We start from the raw sequence: 20,734 nt of genomic DNA, 5'->3' as shown, positions 1-20,734 counted from the left end.
AAACTTTTCTCAACGCGACTAAACTCTCCTCCTTCAAGTTTTCAACTATACACTGTTTGTTGACAGAGAAGCCTCTTTCAACAGAAGAATTTCCGTGAGAAAGTGTCAGAATGACGTTGAATGAAAAGCTTTAAATCTTTATACTCCTCCACACCTTCAACTTTTATTATTTCTACAAAGAAATCATCAAGTCGTTTTTCATCATGTCTTTGATACATTTTGCACTGATTTAATACGTGCTCATTTGAGAACAGTTTGAGGTACTGTCGTTTCACACTATCTGCCTTTATACCAGTCATCCATTTTTTCGCAACTAATTGCTTTAAACATGAAGTAAGATGTTTTTCTCCCGAATTATTTTTAATTACATTCGGATCTAGACAGGTGATGGCTTTTGACAAAGGGTACTTTATGGGTGATTTTTCGATTATTTTTTTCACCATAGCAAGTACAGCTTCCCTTGCGTTTCTCTTAAGATTTAATTTTTCCAAATCTGATGTTGGTTCACATGTCCTGAGAGCATCTTTAGTGGCAAACCCCAAATCGAAATGTTTGGTTGGGATAAGATTGTTGGGCGATAAGTCCATTTTATCTATCTGATTTCTTACCGTATCCAGATGGTCCTGTTTTACAACCTTTTCGATGAGATTCAAAGCTAATGAGCTAATCTCATTATTTAGCAAAGGAGCCATTGGGGCATCATTTTGAAATTCTCTGAGGAATGGTTCAAATAGACCACAAATTGACATAAAAAATGCCAATTTGGCTGCCAAAAGCTTATCATTTAAATTATCTTTGACTACTTCAAAACTGCGACATGCAGGCTCTTTTTTATTTTTAACAACACCATCTACATATTTCCTAACGCAAGGCAGTATCAACAAGGCCCTTTGAGCCACACGGCCGCTCTCCACCCATCTGACAGCACAAAACTTTAAAGGGAATGTATCAGACGAGCTGTAGTAGGTGAAATCTGCTCTACGAGCTGGTGAATTTTTAAATAAGTTATACAATGCTCTAAGGAATCCCACAACATCCCATTTTGTTGCTTTCATGCCAGTTTTAACCCGGGAGAAGTCACCCTAGATATTTTACGTAGATGGTCGCGCGTATAGAAAAAATCTAACATCTGACACCTTTTGTTTTACAGCTTTTCAAACGTATTCTTATACCAAGTATCAATTAATTAGTTATTGGAATATTCTCTGAAGGTCCTAATATTTTAATAAAATCTGTATTTTATCCAAACCAAAGTGTGTAATTACAACTAAAAATATTGGACAGTATAAAATAAAAGATCAACTTTTTAAAGTGTTTAATTTTTAGTGTACAATATCAATACAAACAGAATTTTTACTTTTGCATTGAGACAAGTTTTAAGCAATGTTTGCATCATTACAATTTATACAAGTTAGTCTGGTGAAGGCTGTGTACTCTTTACAAAGTGGTGTTTGACAGCCCTCACATTTGTGCTGTGTGAATCTATTTTTCCTCTTCGGACAATAGCCACATCGTATTTTCTCCATTTGGTTTCCTGCTAAAAAACAAACTATATTAAAATTGTTTACATATTAATTTAGTAATTTTACATAAAATATTTTTAATTTTTTTATATAAACTTGGTAGTTCCTAGAAACATTATATTTTATAATTTTATAATACATTTCTATATTTCTATTAGGTACTATAGTACACAATATAGCAATATAAATGAAAATAATATTTTGTTATATATTTGGAAATGCTAGAAAACATACCTTGAGGTACCTCTCGTCTTGGAGAATCCTGGCCGGTGACTGTTTTGATTGACTGTTTCAATGAAGATGGAAGGCTTGCAATAGATGACCTTTTGAGAAGGTGAGGTGTTGCCAGTTGTTTTGCCAACTCTGCTATGTACACCCTTCTGGGAATAAGATTACCAGTATTGGATTTAAATATTATTTGGCTGTTGATTGATCCCAAGTTTAGCAATCCATTGAACAATGTCATAGGCCAGCGGTTGCTAATTCTCTTTACAGAATATTCTTTTTTCATACGATCGACAACATCGACACCTCCCTTTGTTAGATTATAAAACGTTATGACATCTGGTTTGTAAAGGTCACCGCTGCTTATATCAGTTGAATCATCAGTGTGAAATGTAGAGATCAAAAGAACATTTCTTCTCCTCTTAGGGACATATGAGACAAGAAGAGTATGATTTGGTGGAGTCTTAAATCCGAAAACACTAGTGCAAACAGGTCTTGTATTTACATCTTTGAAGACTTCAGGAACTTGCGGCTTATTTTTTCTTATTGTACCAACAGTGGTAATTTTGTGATTCACAAATAAGTCGTTAGCAAGTGGAACCGACGTGTAGTAGTTGTCGGTAGTAAGATTCCGTCCACTACCATCAATTGGTTTGATCAACCTTTTTACTACACTAGATGCATCGTTATCTAACTCATATGGCCCTACAGGTTGTTTTCCACAGTATACTTCCATATTTAAAGTATAAAATGTCCTAGAGTCAACCAACGCATAAATTTTCACCCCATATTTATCAGATTTATTTCCAATATACTGTCTAAATTTGCACTTGCCCCTAAAGGCTTCCAGCATGTCATCTATTACGACGTATTCCCCTGGAGAGTAACTTGCAATAGATAGTCTGACAAACTCCTCAAAAACTTCCCTAAATGCTGCTAAATTGTCTAGTTTTTGTCTCTCATCACGTGTATCTTTGTCGTCAAATCTTATCCCTCTGACAAGGTATGAAAACGTCTTTCACTCATTACTGCTCGGAAGTACTCTGGTGACGTTCCATCAGTAGCCCACATCTCAGAAGTATGAGCATGGTTTGCTTTTTTACCCCTAACATGTATAACATACCAAAAAAAGCTGAAAGTCCATCAAAATCAGTTTGTGGGCAGTCTTTTTGACCACGCGAATAGGACTCACTCATTGATAGAAGTTCTTTGTTAGTCCAAATTAGTATTCGATGAATCATTTCATCTGGAAAAAATACTTTCCAGCAATCTAATTGAGTCACTTTGTTTTTTGCCACCGATTTGACTCCAGGTAATGAAATAATAATGTTTTCCTTTGTGGTTTTGGTATTGCGAATATTTGTAGGCTTGTGAACCAACCATTTAGTGTATGGATCTTTCCCTACATAATACATAGGCTGACTTATCAGAGGACCTTGTACATATTGAATATTTGATGACGAAGCTAAAGGTGCAGTTGCAGCTTGTGAATGTTCTATTTCCATTTGCACAGTGTCTTCTTGTTGTAACACACTTTCACAATCTGATTGGTCTGTATTTGTGTTATGGTCCGAGTATTCAGTCTGGGCATCACTTTCATTCATAGAATTGCAGTTGTCAAGCTCACTCTCCTCAACTTCATCAATCCATCCCAAAATAAGGGCTTTATGCGATTTATTAGCCATTGAACTAAACTAAATTAAATAAATTACAAAAACCAGCACTCAAAACAACAACACAAAACGAAATATACACTGACATAAAAGGTCGCACCGTTAGAAAAAATTTAACAATAGGCAGTACGTATCTGGTCGAGCGTTAGATTCCGACTGCGGGTCCGTGCGCGCCCCACTTCCAATCCTACCCCCACCCCTCCGGCTGCATGAGTCATTGGAAAAAACACGTGCAAAAGGCGTCTTATATAGTAAAGGACACATACCTAGGCCCTCAATCGCCTACGACTGCAGATAAAAAAATGTTCAATACAACGATTAGTTATGTTAGAAAAAATCTAACAGGGTGACCGTTCCCGGGTTAAAGGCGCCATGAAGAGTGTGGAGACCACAACTACCAATATTTAACAGGGCATGGCCATTTGGTGAATCTAGCAGTTCTTGCTCGAAATCATTGAACATTTTTTTATTCACGTTAGGTCCGTCCATAGAAACCTGAACTATTTTATTTAAAGTGTCAGGCGAAATGGCGCTTTTGATTCCTCGGAGAAGATCTTCCGCTTTGGTATGACCTAAAAATATTGATGTAAAATATCTTGTTTCAATATGATTGTTGGCTGGATCCCACCAACGAATATGAACGTCCATTTGTTGCCGTTGACTAACTTTATTTAAAGATTCGTCGAAGCAGAGAACAATAATATGAGAACATTCTTTGAGTTTCTTTTCTATTTGTCTCTCGAAATGTGGTGCCAAACCAAACACGATCAAATATCCTACTTTGGTATAATCCAACTTTAGTTTTGATGCTATCTCACTATCAGGAAATTGAAACTTGAAACTTTTAGCACAGCGAGCTGCAACTGCAAAGGGAATATGATTAACAACTATTTGTAAACACCAGAATATTTCTGATCTTGTCACGGATTCAGAAATAACATATTGCTTTACTGTGGATTGGGGACGTGATGTCGAAACAGTTGTGTGACTCGGCTGTCTGAGGGAGCTTTCCGTACCAGAAGCCTGCGTTAATTGGATCCCAATAGCCCCTTGATCTCGGCTGCTACTAGGTTCTCCTGATAGAGAAATGCTGTCAGCAACATTGTCTTTAAAAAACATATTTAATGGAAGGCTTTTCTGTCTGTTTTTCTCGTTTAAAATGTGTTTGGCGGACTTAGAATGGCTTTTTAAAGCCGTTTTACCCATCCCACTGATGCTTATGCCTTTATTGCACCACGAACAGATTGCCATTGTTTTAATAGAAGGGTGTTCCTTGACCCAAGGAAATTCAAGGAGGTACGATGGTTGAAAAACTTGTTGAGCTCGGTTTTGAATGAAGTGGCATTTTGGCCTGAAAATAAGGAAACCCCGTATTACAGTCAGTTAAACTTACATTGTACAAGTGTGCGAGTACTGGAAATTTCTAGTTCGAGTTAAGTGCTTTATCAATATTTTGAACTTTTAGAAGATAAGGAATTGAATCTGGCACAAATATAACCTAATTTTAACCAACAGAAAAATAACGCATAAGTGATGATGAAGAGAAAACAACTGGTGACCTAACTTTACATTATAAGTTGCGAAGTCTGCAGTGGACACACTGACATAAGGGAGACAGGCGATTCAAAGGCTAAAGCATCCCACATCGCGTCTATTATATTTACCACAACGGACGTAAATATTGAAAATGACAAAGAAGATATTGCTTCTTATCTTCAATAAGTTATATCTTAAGACGTTTTTAGTTATTTGAAATATTTTTGTAATTGTTCTGATAAACAAAAACATAAATAGTCTCTTATTTGGGTTCGTGTTAAAGTTTTCACATTTGAACAAATAAATGAGAAATTAAGAGTGTTTCATAACTGTACAATATATTGTTAATCGGTAACAATTTATTTAAAGTCAAAGGATTAATTTTATATGTGGATTTTATTTATTTCTATAAAATAAAAAAAACAGCAGATATTTTTTTTTATTTTGTATTTTAGCATTTTACTAAAATCTAATCCCGACGACTACTGCATAATCTGTGTAAGACATGGACAAAGCCAGTGACTAGACTGATGAAGAGAGTCGTCGTTAATCAAACAATGCACCGGAAATAAACAATGCTTCTCTGTTCAAGATCACACATATACAATTATTAAATGGAGTTAGCATATTTATTTTACGAAATCGCCCCTAATAAAACATTTGAACAAAAAATTTTAACACATTACAACCCTTTCATCAATTATTTTAAGAATATTACCCATTCATTCTCATTTTCTAGCGTTTTTTATAATTATGAGAATATTGCTGACATTTTTGTTAATTACTACAAAATGTACATTGTATAAAAAATTCAATATTTGAATTATTCTTTCAAAAGCATTTTACGATAAAAAATAAAATATACTGGTTTTGAAAAGTAACGTAAGTATGAATATTTTATTTGCACTAGACTCAATCTAGAAATCCTGTGCTCGCACACACACATACATTGAATCATAATAAATTATAAAGAATATCAAAACGTACACTGTCAATTTATTTTACACATCCTGACGTTCAAAATAATCTTTCAACATTAAATAATGTAATGATAATTGAGTTTGCAAAATGAGGTCTCCGGAGGAACTTGGACACATGAACAAGTAAAAAAGGTTTTCAAAAGGTCAGTCTAGACAAATTTAACTTACAAATTAATCTTCTCCATATATATATATATATATATATATATATATATATATATATATATATATATCAAACACAATAAAAAGAATGTGAAATATTGTAGATTTTCTAAATCATTGATTCGTTAAATAAAAGACGAAGAGAGGTTGCCACGTATAATAGATAAGAGATCTATGAGGTGAGTTATTTATAGCCCACAAAGAGGAGGGGACCGGCTCCGCAACAGGACCTATGCTGATTGTCAGCAGTGTTTACGTTTAAGGTAGGCAACAGTATTTCACAACTTTTTGTACGAACATCATAATCTGTGTGACAAAATAAAAATGAAAATTGAATACATGGGAAATAAAATGTTATAAACATCGAATAGTACCAAATTGTGGAATTGAGGAAATAGTTTACAGGTTATATACTATTTATAAAAATAAACATTAAGCGTTAGTAAAATAACATTTTCCAATAAATTTTACATTTTAAAAACATTACATACTTTAAAGTGTTCATTTTATTACGTTAGATTTAATACTTATTCATTCCTACTGCAATGAGAACGAATCACGATCAGTTTCGGATTGCATCATTTGATACCTTGGCTGTTTCCTGCCCCCCCCCCCCCCCATGGTTCTGTGAATCTGAATCCTTACAGCTTAAATAATTAATTTTATTTAATATTGGTAATGGGGCACAGCCATATGATGAAATCAAAAAGGTGATCTAGTCATAATTAAACTACTTTAAAAAAATATTGCTTGATTTATATATTATTTTTTTTAACAGATACATGTTCTTATAACATGGATATGAAAAATGTTATAGTTTTATAAGTTTGATTATAAATAAATTTTAAAAGAAACGTTGCATCGCTGTCGTCCTACCATTACAATTAATACTCTCTCAATGGAGCTGGCTGGCATTGACAACCCTCCGTGCCGCCGTCGGCTTCTTTAGTTCAAAATCCTTTCCTAAATTGTTAGAATCTGGTTTAAAATTTAAACATGGTTGATTCTATAATTTAAAATAAATAGATTTTATATAATATAAAATAAAATAAATTTAATTATTACATTACGCTACCGAAAATTTACAAGAACTCGCCTTTTTGATAATTATAAAAGCTTTATTTATAGTTAAGTTTGCAAACCTCCTTGTATCCAACGGCCAATCCGCCACTGATCAGTGATCACGATCATAAAACTGATTATCTTGCAAGAAAAAGAAGTGTCTATTAATGCTGCTACCGGAGGCTACAAACTAAATGAATGAACATTTTCTTACCTCGTGTACTGGTTACTGCTTCTTCTGAAGGACAAACAAAGAACAAACAACAAGACAGAAGAAATTAAATTTTCACAATACAGTTCGTAACTAATAAATATTTGACGTAATAACTGACACACCAAATGAAATCTAACTCAATTCTCACAATAAGAATAAGATTGGAGTGCCGAGCTGGGGAAACAAATCTTTCATGTTGAGACATGAAACCAGCTGTTGTCCGAGGATGGGGGAGTGGAGTACACGATATACCCCTCCCCTTCCACTCTCATTGACAGTAGACAACAAAGGTTATTTTTACCATAACAACGCTGCACCACATTACAATAAATGAACCTTGTACGATATATTTTTCATCTGCATGAAAGGATTAATAGCGTTAACGTAGTCGTATGGAACCCGACAAAATTATACTTGGACGACTTCCTCGATTTGTACTTTTGTAGTAATAAAGCTTAACACTACAAAGTTACTTGACGTTTGTTGTTTCCTGGTTAGAAAAAATGCAATGGTTTTTTTTTAACGTTTTTATAACAACATGACGTTTCATTTGTAATATTTTACTAATACATTATACAATTTAAACACACATTCACCATAAAAGATTTAAAACCGTTGTACACTCGTAATATCCATGCAGCTTAGGAATCATAAAAAATATTATTGATAAGGAAAACGCATATCACTACCGTTTAATATCTAAAGAGATGAAAAATAAAATTGTTTTCTCAAACGACCTTACTGGTAATTAAAACAGTTATATAGGCCTATAAAGTTATGGTCTCGCTGCGTTAATTGATATGTGTCGTGTAGGTTCTGCTCCGTCACATTATTATACTATTTATTTACGCAAGACCCTAAATTAATTCAATTTATTGTCCACCATAAATTAAAATTTTTTATAATTATTACATTGTGTTAACAGTCATTACACACAACGATATAGATATCGTACTGAATAGCATTTTTCTCATTAATATTTAAATAAAATAAGGGATTTAATAGAATGAAATTAAGTTAAAATGTAATTTAAATTCCTTACATTAGATTAAGGATTTGTATACTTTTTTTATTTTATGAAAACAATAATAGACTATATCTGATACAATAAAACTCCAATACGAAAAGTGTTTACATTAAACGACAATCTATCAAGTAATTAAATTGTGTTATTAATCTCGCGTTCAATCAGAGAATGCCTTGTTTACAGTCGCGTAGCGTAGCCAAGGCCCGGAACCTGGCGACAGACAAAGACAGGCCTCACGTGATTTGAGCCGGAAGCGTCATCTCCCACCGGCCCTTACTTTTCCTCATTTGTTTATAAACCATATTATCAGTAAAATCGCTCAGATAGCAGCACCTGTCAAACTTCGTGGTCTATCCCCTACATTGCGTGCTACTTTTTACTTTGCAATAGCGAAGGTCAACTTTCCCATATGATCGTCTGACGACGACCCGTGTTGATTTTATTTATTCAAAAGTTGTAGAGATTTTCACGGTATGTAAACAAAATTCACGGCTTATTTAAGGTTTTTTCACGGTGAACGAAATTCACAGCTTATTCCCGGTTTCACGGTCGGGTGGGGACCCTGTTTTTAGATAATAGATATTTCAAATTTAAAATGTTGAATTATAATATAAACTTTCAAGATAGCAGCGTTTGTACCACCATAAAGGGTAATACCATACCTCATAGTTCCCTCAAATCATGAAAAGTTGTTTAGACGCTTTTGTCGGAGAAATTTCCTCATTTAATACAAGGCATAATTTATCTTTCCAAGATAATCCACTGTGTAGATTGTGTGACAGGCAGGAAGCAAAAAAAAGCCCTTTTGAGGCTTAAGTGCATGGCAATAGGCCGCCCCATAGAAGAAGAAGTGATATGACTATCATAACAAGCTACTACTACCAGTAGGCAGCTATGAGAGTTATCAGTGTTGTCTGATCTAAACCGGCTCAACGTTATCTGTTTACGTCTGGTGGGGAACTTGACTAATGCTACTTGACCATACGACAATGAAGACAGTGAGCAATAATCAGAACATATAGTAGGCCTATATTATTCTTCCCCCAGTAAAAACCATGCATATTTACAATTGACAAGCACAATTATGGCATTTATAACTGCTAAAACTGTAAACTGGCTGCCTCAAGGTTTACTTCCGGGGTGTGCAAAAAGACCTTGAAGCTTACGCGCATGGTAACAGGCTGTCCCTTATAAGAAGAAAGGTTAATTAACATAAACCAAGTGGTACATACATATGCCACCAGTAAAGATGCTCTTAAACCTAGTAAATTGGTTAATGTATAAATTAATCTATAACCACTTTGTATTAAAACAAAAACCATTTCAAGCAGCTTACTAAATTTCATTTGTGAGAAGTCATATTCAGCATGGCTGGTACCTTGGTAAAGTGTATTATTTAACGTTGGTCAACTGAAACAAACCACTTTGCACATTATGTATGCCATCAGGGAGCGAACAGGTTACCATTTTTATTTATTGACTGAAGATAGCAATTTTCAAACTAGGTTTGAACCAGTAAACTTGAAGGAAAATTAAAGAAAGCAAAATTGAATGGGAGAGAAAGTTTTCAAAACTACAATATACATAACTTGTTTTCTTCGGTAAATAATTGAACTGGTCATGATCAAATGACAACACATCTCTCTTTATTCCTGAGTACTGGTAATACAAGTTTATGACTATAAGAATAAGAATAAGAATTCGTTTATTGTCATAGAGCTTACACAAGCATCGACACAAGTCATGTATAAAATATAAAAAATTAGCATAAGTCCAGACATGGAAAATTTGGTACCCAAAACATGAAGTTGCCAAAACAGTCACGCCACAATTTAAATTATTTAAAAAAAATAAATAACAAATTAAATCAGGTATGTAACAAATAAACAAATAACAACAACAAGTAAAACAGAGCCTCAGAAATTACAACAACATAATTATATAACATTGATAAATTTTTTAATATAGTTTGTATAAATAAAAAACCATGACATTAACATTTAAAATCTAATCATTAAACTAAATAGGTTATGTCTAGAAACTAACAGTTCTACAGTCAAAAAATTCTTTCAATGAATAAAATGGATTGACTAAAAGCCAGGAATACAATTTTTGTTAAAATTCATTAAAACTATATTTCAAGATAAGTGGTCTTAAAAAGTTGTATACTTTCAAAGCAATAACTATGTGACTATTAATAGTTTTGTTTAGTCTATAAAATTCTATGGATACATTTTCTTTATTTCTGGTGTTATACATATGTCTGTCACTGTATGTCTTCAGAGGTTCAGGATGTTTGAGTATGTAGAGCACAATATCAAATATATATAAGTTAAATATTGTTTGAATTTTATTTGCAATAAAAATTGGTTTACAGTGAGCTAATGGTTGACAACATGCAATAATTCTAATGGCTTTTTTTTGTATAGTAAAAATTTCTGATATCCTACTGCAGTTTCCCCATAGAATAAGGCCATATCTGAGCACTGATTGAAAGAAAGCAAAATATGCCGTTCTGAGGTAATCAGTGTGCACACAACACGTGAGACGTCTTAAGAGGTAAACAATCCTGGAGAGCTTAGCTGATAGGTGATCAATGTGGGGTTCCCATGTTAAATGATCATCCACACAAACACCCAACAACTTCACATTATCCAACAATTCAATATCAGAATAAATATTGTAATTTACTTGTCTGAGGCTAAAAAACTATATGCTGTGTCTTGTTTTCATTCAACAAAAATCCATTGGAGTTAAACCACAATGATGCTTGTTGAATGGATTCCATTGAAATTTGTTTCAATTCATTCAGATCATTACTACTACTTAAAATGGTTGTGTCGTCTGCATATAATATAGTTTTAGAATTGACTGAGAAAGGTAAGTCATTGATAGCTACCAAAAACAAAAGTGGTCCGAGAACAGAGTCCTGAGGAACTCCATACTCAACCAAGAGCTCTCCTGACCACCTTCCCTCGGCAAATACTTTCTGTCTACGATTACTTAAGTATGATTCAAAAAAAACTAACAACATTCTCACTTAAACCATAATATTTCAATTTCATAAGGATGTCATTGTGATTTACACAATCAAACGCCCTGCTCAAGTCACAGAGAGTGGCCTGAGCAAAGTCTTTGTTTTCAAAAGCATTTAGCACAAATTTAACAAGGCTGTCTATTGCATCAAAGGTGCTTTTTCCTGACCTAAAGCCAAATTGTGACATACTCAAGAAGCCATTACTTTCCAAAAAAATGCTAATTTGATCGTTATACCAAAATTTCAAATAATTTTGATAGTATTGGTATAACAGATACTGGGCGGTAACTATTTGGCTTGTTCTTGGGCCCCTTCTTATAAATAGGACAAATACGAGCTATTTTAAGTTTATTTGGGAAACTCTTCCTTATAAACTGCCAGCAGCAAAATACAATTTAAGTAAATGCCAAACATTAATTCCTGATTTATCATCACGAATAAAAATAATGGCTAGGCCTATCTGGCAAGTTTTGTTATTTTTTTATGACATCTGTGACCAACTTAAAAAAAAAATTGTTACATACTTTTCTTTTAATAGGCAGCCTATTGCCATGCACTGTAACCTTCAGGGGCCTTTTGCGCATCCCAAAAGTATATTAAGAAGACTACAGTTTTGATTAACTTCAAGGTTATTTCACCTCCACAATATTAAATTTTGAATGTCTCTGAGACAAATTTAGAACTAATATTTTACTATGTAAATCTAAGATAATTACTAATGAAAACGCTCAGTATTTCAATTTACAAACCATTTGTACAGACCTCGAAGCCAAGAACTATCTTTCTTCAGGGAAAGTTCTTAATATGGTCTTTTGGGACTACAGAGGTGTAAGCTCATTGATTATATTCTTGAACGATATACAATTAATGCTGTATACTAATGCCAACTACTTGACCTTTGTTTAACGTTTGCTATTGACGATGGAGGTTTGATTGGATAACCGGGTTTCTGGCATTTGCTATCATTATATGTTACAATAGATATTACACAATGTTTTGAGGATTGGAATCTATCCTCTTCGTCAGGTGGGGAGAGGTATTAATACATACAAAAATAAAGAACAGAAAGAAGATTAAGGGTTCAAACATGCCTAAAAGCTGCTTGGAGTCCACCCTTTAACGTAAGGAGAGATAAACAATTTGGATAGTCTTAATCCTGATGCTCTACTCCTCTTTTCCCAATCTTTGACCAGAGCTTTAATGTTGGAGAAGGCTATCCCGCAACCTGGCTCAGGCCCCACCATTGTGGATTTCGCTCCCTTTTTTGGCGAGGATGTCTGCTTTTTCATTTCCATGAATGCCTTCATGACCCGGTACCCAACCGAGTATTACTCTGTTATTCATTGCCAGCTCTGCTAGAGCATTCTTAACATTCCCAGACCGCTTTCGAATCAAACGAACAGGTATCAAGTGCCTTCAGTGCATCCTGACTAACAGAAAGTATTAGGTATTTTAATCCTTTTGTCCTCATTTGTATGAATCTTCTGGAACATGAGTCTATTGCCATGACCTCCACCTGAAAAACCGTGGCATGTCTTCCTAGGGGCACAGCCATGTCGACCCCTGGTCCGTATATTCCGTATCCTGCCCTAGAGTCAAGGCGTGAACCATCTGTGTAAAACTTCAGGACTCCTTTTGTAGGGTAGGCCTCCTTTTTAATCCATTTCTCCCTACTTCCGATAGAGACCATATATGGGTTGTCAAAGGAGTATTTCTTAACCATTGCGTCTGACACTTTGGTTAGCATTTCAGCCTCAGGAAATACTTGCAATATCTTCATGTGGCCTTCCAAGGAGGTACCATTTATTACCTTTGTTCCTAGAAGCTTCATTGCACTTAGAGCGGCTGTTCTCACCACCTCTGCCCCAGAGGAGTGTATTCCAGGACCGCTTCAATTGCTAGTGTTGGGCAGGAGCTCATCGCTCTCGTGATGCGTAAGCAAGCTAGTCTTTGAAGACTTTGTAGCCTTTTAGCAGCTGTTGTTTGTTCTACTTTCGGCCACCACACTAAGGCAGCATATGTGACCGTTGGTTTTATTATGGTTTCGTAAATCCAATATATCATTTTGGGTTTAAGTCCCCATTTAAATCCAAAAAAATCTCTTACAGGCCACAAGGGCCATTGTCGCTTTGGATATCCTGTTTTCAGGAGTTCCAAGTGAGCTTTTTATCCAAGATTAAACCCAGGTATTTCACTTCTTTTGTTTGGTTTATGCTGATTCCCTCCAGAACAGGTTGTGTTAGCTGGAACTTTCTCTTCCTGGTAAAGGTAATCATATTTGTTTTAGATGGGTTGATCCGTAGACCTTCCCCATGACACCAGTTGCTTATGAGGTTTAGTTCTTTTTGTATTAGGCGTTCCAGCATGCCTTTGTTTTTTCCTTTGATCATAAGCGCTAGGTCGTCAGCATAACATAGTAGCCTAGTTCCCCTCTTCTCTGCTTTGCTTAGAATATCATCCACCACCATCCCCCACAGGAGAGGAGACAAAACTCCCCCCCCCCCGGGTCCAGGTGTTATCACTGCACAGAATGCAAGTTCCGAGCACAAGTAAGAGAATCACAATCACACCAGCACAAGCGAAAAATGCGAAAAATGGGGTACCGGGATAATTATTAAAAGTATTGGAGTGTTCTTGCCCATCATTGACAATTTTATAATTCAATTGCACAAAAGAGAGGATTGCTACGAAGCTCTCAACTCGAGATTCCAAATTTTCAGCAATCTCCAAGAAAAAGATTCACACAATGTGACAGAAGAGGAGAAAAACTTGGCTCACATCTACTCAAAAGACATCAATGAAGAACAACATTTTGTGCAACATTTCAAAATGTATATGGAAAAAAATAACGAAGAGAATCTATATCTATTAAGAGAAACAAGTTGGAAAGTACCTTCCCAAATTTAGAACCTGCACTGAGAATTTATCTTACTCTTCCTGTCATATAAATTTGGTGATAACGTTTGTGCATAATTGTTTAAAAAATCGCTACGAGCTTCATACTTTGATGAGCATCTCATCATCTATGAGCATTACATCATTTTCAATTCAACGAAGGAAAATGTGTCTAAAAGAGATTATGTAGAAAAATAGGGTGTTCTAAAATTGTATTTACTCTACCCATAAATATTCTAATAGAAAAGTCCAGTTAATATTTGATTCATCATTGTATAAAATTTGAATATAATATACATATTTATAAGTATAATATGACTCCACGTTTTTAACTAACTAAGTGAGTTGAATGCAAATAGCCTCAATAAAATTGTCTTAAACAAATATTAGTACTTAAATCAATCTCATGTATATTGTGTACAGATCTGTAAAACAATTCATTTTTTAAGACTCATGCCTACAAAGTGAGAACAAAGCTGGGCTCAAATGATGTTTCACACATATGTTTCAGATAACTTTGAACAGGTAGTGAGAAATAACAAGAATTTTTAATAAAGAAAGTAAAAATGTTCATTTAATGTTAATATCAACAACATAGTGATCTATTTCTACTTACACTTTATTCAATTATAAAGCCTCTCCCATATAATCTGCACTTAGGAGAAGGAATATCTTGTACACGAGTAGAAATGGCTTCTCACGCAATGCTGTAAAACCAGAACAGACAAGTCTTAAAAATGTTGAGACAAATAATGTGAATTAGACTTTAACGATTGCATTTTTTACTTTTGTAACACATCTCAAAAACTGAATAAGCAGTACTTAAATAAGTACTACGAAAAGCTGTTAACTCTTTTAGTGCTAATTTCCAATTTATTGGAACTAATGTATGAAAAAAAGACAAGTTGGTTTCTGGCTTAAATGCTTAAGTCTAGTTTTTTAGAATTAAGAGAAAAAAACTAAAACATAATTAATATACATACTTGAGCTATTTTAATGACACTAAAACAGATATTTCTATATATGACTCTATATAGTTCGTAAGACAAATTAGATAACTAAATTTTCAATAATCTGCAAAGTAATTCCAATGAATAAGAGATTTTGTGAATAATTTACAAAATTGCCAATGTTTGCTAAACCATGGATATATTTATTTTATTGATTCTGATCACTTTAATAAGACTTTTCATTAATATAAAGAACAAGGTATCCTAATAATTGTAAAAAATATTTTTTGGTGGTGACTCAAAAGAGTAGGAAACTCCTGTGTCAAAACAAAATTTATAATAATTATTCCAATTCAGTTGAAATAACTAGGTAGATTTATATGAAAAACTGAAATATTATTAAAAACTTTTCTCATGGGATTTACACATGTACTCAAATATTTTGAAAAAATATGTGGGATACAACAAAACATTTATTACAATATATTTAGAATATATTATAGGCATTCCAGAACAGTTATACATTTTTACTCAAAGTTCATGAGTAACGGATTTTGGAGTTTTATACAGTTTAAACAGTAACTATATGGAACAAAATAGCATACCAAGCTAGTCAATGAAATTAGCCAAAATGTTTATAAAATGAACTACCCTGTTTGGGGTGTTTTAGAATTTGTTTGTTTCCATAAGCCGTGTTATACAGTATAAATAAGTATACATAAACATTTTGAGCAGGGACTGTTTTTGGTGTCTGGAGGTAATGTTCAGTATAGTTATGCAGAAATTGTTGGCAAGTGAAACCATGCGAGCAATTGACACAGTCTAATTTTGTTTACAGAAGTAAGTACATTGCTTGCAAAACGTGATTTATATGTTTTCTAACAATGAGAATATTTTGTATGAAACCACATTGTGGAAAACACTAATGGAATCACTACATATCATATGACATAATATTAAAAAATTGAAACGTTTACCACTAGGAGATAAAGATGGAGTAGTCAAAGACGGCAACACTAACCTGTCGATGAGTGAAGACCTCATCGTGGTGGTAATGGCAGAGGGCTGAGCCTCGTTAAGTTTAAAGGACACTTTCGATGACTGAGATCTCGGTGGAGGTGGTGGTCCATACCACAGAATGCACACCAATCGTTGACCACCATCCCCGAAGCGACCACATCTGACCCTCGGTTCACTGTGCCGGCCTGTGGTACAGATACATAGTTATAAGTCCATCTTATGATACAAGTTTTGTTGAAAATTATATTTGTTTTTAAGTTAGCAATGAACTTAACAAACATTCATATGCTAAAAACATACCTGAAAACCAACACCAAGAAGAGGAGAAAAACTAAATAGGATCTACCACAATACAGTATATGTGCCACAGTACGAGTAAACTTAGCCGTGAAGTTCCACGGCACAGTATAGTGTAGAATCTTGAACCAACAGGAAAAATGAATGACACTTCTTCAATGTATATAATTTTTGTTTTATCTGCCCTTGCCTTTTCTGTTATGTTAAGATTAACTATAGTATGATCATCCATATTATACATCTGTAGACCTTCTTGCCTGCTAGCTGTTGTAAAAGGAAAAAATGAAAAAATGAAATGAAAATTAGTTTATTTAAAACAGGCAAAGTTAGGGCCTCATGGCCCTTTCTTCAAGGCCAAGAAAAAAGAGAATAAATTTCCTATGAAGGAAGAGATTTCTCCATAGGAAAATTTTTTAATTTCATGCCTTTATTTTTAGTAGCAGAGTTTATGACAGATGTCTCATCTTAAAAGAAAATAAATTAATTAATACACATCCAGATTATTTTTTTATATTGTTTTTGTTTGTGTACCTAATTTATGGTTTATTCAGAATAAAACAACAAACTTTGTTGTACTTATTTCATTTAAATATTCAACTAGTATATGCCTTTATGAAAAAAATTAAAAAAGCAATTGGATACATATTAAATACTGTGATCAAAAATAAGGGTGTAAAAACCGCACAAGGGTTAACATGGTTCTTAAGAGAGAACACTCAAAAATCATTTTACTGTAACTGGCTCTTAACATTAGGTTTCAGAAAATAATCATAATTGTTTTATATCATCAAACTGTCAATCATGTAAAGTAATATTATATTTACTGTTATTTATTTCTTAATCATGCCTCACTTCCCATTTCGTTATTTACAAATTATTCATCACATTTATTGAGGTTTGATTATGCACATAGATATCCATTCTTGGCGGCAAGAGAATACCATTAAATACATAGGTATTGTTTATTCCACAGACATTGTTACAATTATTAACCAATATTACGAGGGAGGAAAGCTCGTCTTGGTTCCTGTGCAGAAGTCTAGGGGTGTACCAGCCCTCCCTGGTTAGGACAACACACAGTACAAGCCCACAAGGAGATTGTTACAGGTTACTTACCACCAGAGGAACTTGTAGGAGGAAGGAAAAATCGTCTTGGTCCTGTGCAGAAGTCTAGGGGTGTACCAGCCCTCCCTGGTTTAGACAACACACAGTACGAACCCACAAGGAGATTGTTACAGATTACTTACCACCAGAGGAACTTGTAGGAGGGAGGTGAAAAGCTCGTCCTGGTCCTGTGCAGAAGTCTGGGGGTGTACCAGCCCTCCCTGGTTAGACAACACACAGTTACGAGCCCACAAGGACATTGCTGGGCTACTGTTTGACGAAATACTTCAACTTTCAATACATCTGCCAGTATTTCTTCCGTCTCCTACAGAAACATAGATAATTCATAGATTAAAACATATCTAAAAGGTTTGTAAAAATCTAGAGCAATTTCTACAAACAAATATTATAAGTACATAGTAATCGTGCTCCACATAAAAATTAGAAATATATAAAATATTTAATTGAAAACCACATTTTACTTGAGATTTTTTGGGATTGTCCACTAGTTACTGGAACATAAGTTAAGTCTTATATTCCAATGAACGGCTGGTACTTATACAAGACTGAGACAGTTCTCCAACCTTCACCTTTAGCCAGCAACTTTTTGTTTATTGGCATAAAATAGATGTTACTTGAATGATACTAATTTACAATGTATCGATCCCCTTCTATGCCTTATTCTGCCCGTTCATCATGGGCCACTGGCCTGTCCGAGGATCTTGTCAAAACAGAATAAAACGGGAGTGTCGTACTGATAAAAAGTGCAAGGTTTGCCTATCTCTAACTCAGACTAAAAATCCAACGTCTTAGATTGGCACTCTAGAATATTAAGAATATTCCGTCAACGGCACTCACATAGTGGATCAATATTATTGAAATCCTGAAGATATTAGTTCAGGATTATATTATGTGTGAGAAACCTACCTTATCCAGGTCTGGATGAGACGAGAGCTACGTAATCGTTGCAAGAGATTACGTTGCCGAGGCGCAGATAACCTCTCCTCAACCCTCTGTATTCGCACAGTGTCCAGGCAGCGAGTTGCGAATGTGTTGTAGCTCAGTGTCTGTAGTTGTGTTTGGGACTAGTAGTCCGTGACGGTTACCTGTAGGAAAACGGGTTCAGATATTATAAGTTTAAATCTATACATAGTAAAAAAGATGCATTATCCATAAACTTAATCTTATAATCATGTTAATATGTACAACCATAATCTCTAAAAAACTCATAATGCAAGTTACAAATAACAAAAGCATATTCAAACATTTGATTACATTTATTCCTCTCATTTATACTATTGCTGAAATGCAAGATTTTTAAACCTATAAATTAAAACTCAAAATTGATTGGAGTAACTTTTAATCTAGCTTGTTAAAATACTAAAAAAAGTTTAATAATCATAACATTTTAAACATTGGACTTATTGGTAATCAAGGCCAACGAGAAAATGTAGAATAACAAATTGGTGAACATTATATTGTAACACTTTATATTTTCTAGTTAAAAGTGTAGTGCATGAAGTTATTTTGTTAATTTGGGACGTTTATTAAAATTTTGAATAGTTTAACATTTTATGAAGATGTTGCTGAAAAATATGTTTTGTAAATAAATATTATTAGTAAATTATTGCATTTATGCATTTTAATAATACAAAAAGCGGTGCTAAGGAAAAATAGGCTGGGTGTATCGCTAACTAGTAAAATGTTTAAAACAATATGCTGCATAAAATTTTTCAAATGATATGCATTAAAATATGTTTTCTAATAAGTTCTTATTAATAGGAAACTTAATTAGTTATTCGTACTCTACCGACCTCACCAACCAAGTTAATTATGGTTAATCAACTTCTAGCCTTTTCTTGAATCAATAGAAGCAAAAAATGGCATTTTCTAATTCACCTAAGATGGTATATATTTTATTTAAACTAATGTAATGTACATTTTTCTAACTAAATTTATATATTGTGATAAATTTCTGTTACAAATGTAGAAGTATTGATTATATTTGCTTATTTCAATACGTGTGTGTGTGTGTGTGTTTTGCATTTGCATTTGTGGTGTATTCATTTTGAAGTTAAGTATTACAATGTTTTTGTGTTATATTGATGTAAAAAGATTTATATTATTCATAATTAATTAAGAGTTTATATTTTTAGTACTACAATGTAATTTCTATTTATTATCCTTACTATGTTTTTATCATTGACTGTTTAGTACATCTGGAGATCATTTGTTATAAAATCTGTCAACTTATACCATAATTGTAATTGAAAACATTGTATAATGGTTTTGAGTGTGGGGTAATGAATATTTTAAAAATTATACCTGTAATATTGCAATCAATAGCGTACAGATAAATGTAAATAATACAACGCAATAGGGAGAAATGATAAGAATCTTAACAAAGTATGCGCCTCATATCGGTTTTGTAAACATCACTTACTGTATGTCTTGAAGAGCAAGACAGCAAAATACATTGGTAGTTTTATAAACAACAACATCAAGGTCAGTGACAGAATATCAATTCGTTTTATGAACAAAACAAATGATCTATGCCTTTAAGCCTAAAGGCGTACTTTAGTAATCTATTTTAAATTTCCTGTTGTTTATTTGTGTTTCTTTTTGTAGTTTGCTACATTGTTTAGTGTTGCACAAAGATTGTCTAAATGAGTGGTAGCTCATAAAGAAGCTTGCTATTATAAGGTAACTCTTATAATACTATAAGGTCTATTAACAGAGTAGGCCTATTGTGAGATAACAGGTTAATAAAAGAAAAAAATGAAAAACTATTAAGCTTAACCAGGTTTTTCATTCATGCTATTATATAATGAAACACAATTACCTTATAAAACATTTGTTTGTTGAATTAAGAGATACCAAACTTACCAACACATAATCTGCCAATAATGCGACATTCAGCAACTGATGCGTGTATTACTGGTATAGTTTCTCCCAACTCAGCCTCAAAAACACTTGGAACACAACACAATTACCGTAAGTTACTAAAAAACATCAATCTATTTTTTTTT

At 33.7% G+C, this 20,734-nt stretch overlaps 1 pseudogene; it reads right to left on the bottom strand.

Moving 5' to 3' along the window:
- The window catches only part of LOC124373285, a 32,827-nt pseudogene extending 12,142 nt beyond the window's left edge, over positions 1–20,685 (bottom strand).
- Between the last annotated feature and the right edge of the window lie 49 nt (positions 20,686–20,734).

Source organism: Homalodisca vitripennis, unplaced genomic scaffold (genome assembly GCF_021130785.1).
Source record: "Homalodisca vitripennis isolate AUS2020 unplaced genomic scaffold, UT_GWSS_2.1 ScUCBcl_5253;HRSCAF=11900, whole genome shotgun sequence".
NCBI lineage: Eukaryota > Metazoa > Arthropoda > Insecta > Hemiptera > Cicadellidae > Homalodisca > Homalodisca vitripennis.
Note: the sequence above shows the minus strand (reverse complement) of the source record. Positions and strands in the feature narration are given on the sequence as shown.